We start from the raw sequence: 4632 nt of genomic DNA, 5'->3' as shown, positions 1-4632 counted from the left end.
GAACTATTCCCAGGTCGAGTGGCCACCAGTCAGGGGTCCATAATATTTTAGCCTCTCCAAACAGCATTACTTCAGTTTTGCTGACATTACACTGAAGGTAGTTGGAGGACATCCAGTGTGCCACCGCCTTCATGCCTGCAGAGAAAGAGCTTTTTACTTCGGTGGAGAGAGTCTTAAAAGGGAAGAGGAGCTGAGTATCATCAGCATATGATACTGGGATGAAACCATACCTACGCATCACTCTTGCCAGGGGTGCCACATAGATGTTAAAAAGGGTTGGGCTTAAACATGAGCCCTGTGGCACCCCTTTTGAAATCTCAACCTCCGCCGAGCGGTACGTGTCCATGATGACTTTCTGGGAGCGATCGGATAGAAAGCTCTTTAACCAGTCAATGGCTTTATCCTTGATGCCAGCGTTCGACAACCGGTCAATAAGGATGGTATGTGACACGGTGTCGAACGCTGCTGATAGATCTAAAAGAACCAGGATCACTGAGAAGCCCTTGTCCTTGTACATATGTAGATCATCAGTAACAGACAGGAGGGTGGACTCCGTGCTGTGTTTCGGCCTGAACCCTGACTGAGAGTAGTCCAGGCCGCCAGCAAGTTCGATGTAATTGGACAGATGGTGGTTTACATGCTTTTCAATCAGTTTCCCTAGAAATGGGAATAGGGATATGGGCCTAAGATTGGCTAGTTCGGTCCATGGAATAGTAGTATTTTTCCTAATAGGTCTAACAAGGGCTCGTTTCCAATCTCTTGGGACAGTACCTGAGCTAAGTGAGAGATTCACCAGTCTTTCAATCGTGGGACAGAGCTGTTCAGTCAGGACAGGCATAATCCTAGCTGGGATAATATCAACTGGACTGCCACTTTTAATCTGTGATATTAGCGAAGATGTTTCTTGTAAAGAGATAAGTTCTCATGCTGCATGGCTGTTGGACTGTAGGCCTTTGTTAGTTCTTATGATGCATGGCTGCTGGACTGTAGGCCTTTGTTAGTTCTTATGCTGCATGGCTGTCAGACTGTAGGCCTTTGTTAGTTCTCATGCTGCATGGCTGTTGGACTGTTGGCCTTTGTTAGTTCTTATGCTGCATGGCTGCTTGACTGTAGGCCTTTGTTAGTTCTTATGCTGCATGGCTGTTGGACTGTAGGCCTTTGTTAGTTCTTATGCTGCATGGCTGTTGAACTGTAGGCCTTTGTTAGTTCTTATGCTGCATGGCTGCTGGACTGTAGGCCTTTGTTAGTTCTTATGGTGCTGTGGAAGGGAAGGAGCCACAGGCTGGTGGCTGAGACTTCACGGTTCGGTTTGAGATGTGGCTGCGAGTAAATGGACCAGGAGGGCAGCTCCACAGTAGGTTCACTCTCAGCCCACACTTGTGTTAGTGCTGTTGGCCGAGGGTTGTGGTGAACATAGACGGACGTGGGGTAGTTTGACATAGTGTTACCCCAAAGTACGTAAGCTGATTTGGTGATCACCACCATTGGATGCCAACTCATATCATCAACCACAGGTCAGCACCACCATTGGATGCTAACTCATATCATCAACCACAGGTTGGCACCACCATTGGATGCCAACTCATATCAACCACAGGTCAGCACCACCATTGGATGCCAACTCATATCAACCACAGGTCAGCACCACCATTGGATGCCAACTCATATCAACCACAGGTCAGCACCACCATTGGATGCTAACTCATATCATCAACCACAGGTCAGCACCACCATTGGATGCCAACTCATATCATCAACCACAGGTCAGCACCACCATTGGATGCCAACTCATATCAACCACAGGTCAGCACCACCATTGGATGCCAACTCATATCATCAACCACAGGTCAGCACCACCATTGGATGCTAACTCATATCATCAACCACAGGTCAGCACCACCATTGGATGCCAACTCATATCATCAACCACAGGTCAGCACCACCATTGGATGCTAACTCATATCAACCACAGGTCAGCACCACCATTGGATGCCAACTCATATCATCAACCACAGGTCAGCACCACCATTGGATGCTAACTCATATCATCAAACACAGGTCAGAACCACCATTGGATGCTAACTCATATCATCAACCACAGGTTGGCACCACCATTGGATGCCAACTCATATCAACCACAGGTCAGCACCACCATTGGATGCCAACTCATATCAACCACAGGTCAGCACCACCATTGGATGCTAACTCATATCATCAACCACAGGTTGGCACCACCATTGGATGCCAACTCATATCAACCACAGGTCAGCACCACCATTGGATGCCAACTCATATCAACCACAGGTCAGCACCACCATTGGATGCTAACTCATATCATCAACCACAGGTTGGCACCACCATTGGATGCCAACTCATATCAACCACAGGTCAGCACCACCATTGGATGCCAACTCATATCAACCACAGGTCAGCACCACCATTGGATGCTAACTCATATCATCAACCACACCAGAGCCTGAAAACAAACACTAATGCAGATCAAGAAAGCAGGGTCTAAGTTACAGTGTGCACATAAATATAAACCATTCCATCCTTCCTCCCTGTTCCGCTCCGTTGTAAACCAGCCTGTGGTGTACCCCACATTTAGCTCGTACCCAACTCGCAAATTCCCATAACCCTTGCTGTCCTGTGGGCGGTCATTGGGCCATCCATCTCAGTGCTATACACTTCTCTGCCACAGTGAGGCCTGGTTCCAATACCTTCTCCACATATTTAGTGTGTTTATTGCAGGTGATCAGTCCCAGTAAACAGATCTGTATCGCTGGCTGTAGTTGCAATTCAGTTAGTATTCCTAAATGACTTCACCCCACAAAGCATGTCCACCGCACGTAAATATATAGGTTTCCTCTGTTATTCTGCATTTTGGGCACTTTTCTGATCTGGAGGAATCTAGTCTGTGCAGCCACTGTGGCGTGATGTAATTCCTATGTACGCATTTCTAATGCATACGTTTCAGTCTGCATTACGTGCAACTCTCCTGCAGTTACTCAATATAGATGTCCAGGCCTCTTCTCTTAACTCCATGCCCATTCACCCTCCCACTGTGTCTTCAGTGTAGTTATACGGGTAGTTGTGAGTGGTATTAAAAATGAGTACATTCGAGTCATTAACCTATAACCAAACACTCCTTAACCTACATAAAATAAAACTGCCACAAAGCAGATGTTTATCTACTCTACCCACTAATATCAAGGCAAGAAAAAAACAACTACAGAAAGTCAATGAAAGTAGACTGGCCCCACTACTGTCCATTATCCTACACCTCTCGCAAGCACCACAGAGCATCACATGGTGGCGGCCACCAATCTCAGCAATTCTCTTCAATCAAATATCATCGGACTCACTAGTTCGACCAATCACTGAAGCAAGGGAGAAACTAGAGAACAATGACAATGAGACAACACAAGAGAACCACAAGGACGCCATCAAATACAGGGTGGGTAAACTGGCCCCTCAAAATAAGACATCAACTAATATATATAATCCTTAGTTCAATGAAGAATGAAACACCAAAAGAAAACACCTTAGGAACCTAGAAAGAATATAGTGTGCCATCGAATCACACAATCATGGTGCTAAAAGCAGCTGCGAAAATGTACAAGTTAGACATAATGAGCATAAAAGAGCTATACTTCCGGGCAAAGACGCAGAGTTCCATATACAAGCCATAATAACTTTCCCCAGTAGTCAAAAACAATAGCTCTGGCAAACATTTCCATTAAGGGAGCAGCCACCAGGGATCGGGTGGTGGGGTTGGGCTGGGCTAGGACCTGCCCCTAGTCAGTAAGGAATAGGACCGAGGGCCACATGTACAAAACTTTCCGCTGGTTGCAAACGGGCCGATTCACAGAATCGGCTTGTTCATGAACGCAAAAAGGCTTTTTGGCATGTACAAAGCACAAATAGCAATTCGGTATCTTGTTACCGAATGACAATTTGAGTATTGCAATTCGGCATTAGGAAAGGGCATTTTAAGGGCGGCCCTTCTTAAGAGTGACTTGCAGTGCCATAAACAAATGTTTTACGACTGAAATGCGGTTGCAAAACATTTGCATTTTCAGGCCTCCTTCAAGTAGCTGGTAATCCAGTCGCAAACAGGAAGGGGCCCGAAAACGTTTTGAAAGAGCAGGCAGTGGTCTAAAGGACCCCTGCCTTCACTTAAAAAATGAACCTGAAATGTTTCATTTTTCTTTTTGAAACGCATCTTGTTTTCCTTCAAGGAAAATGGACAGCATAAAAAAAAACACGATGCTTTATTTAAAAGCAAACACAGAAATGGTGGTCTGCTGTGCCCAGCACGCCCCTATCCCTGTGTTTTTTGCGATTCCCAATAGGTTGCAAATTGCTACCTACCTCATGAATAATAATGCGATAGGTCAATTTGCGACCCACTGGGAATCGGAAATGAAACTCCATAGAGTTTCGTAAATCTGAAATTGCAATTTCCTAAAGGAATCCCAATTAGTAACTCGCAGTTCTACCATATGTACATGTGGCCCTAGAAGCCTGCTAGAGGTCTCCTGAGGGCCATGAAAAGGAACTTCTGAAGGGTATGGTGTTGCCTTAAAGAAGATTGAGGGATTACTGGTGGTTGGCTGAGGGTCTCAGAAT

This window comes from Triturus cristatus, chromosome 1_1 (assembly GCF_964204655.1).
Source record: "Triturus cristatus chromosome 1_1, aTriCri1.1, whole genome shotgun sequence".
NCBI lineage: Eukaryota > Metazoa > Chordata > Amphibia > Caudata > Salamandridae > Triturus > Triturus cristatus.
This window is presented reverse-complemented; position numbering follows the sequence as displayed.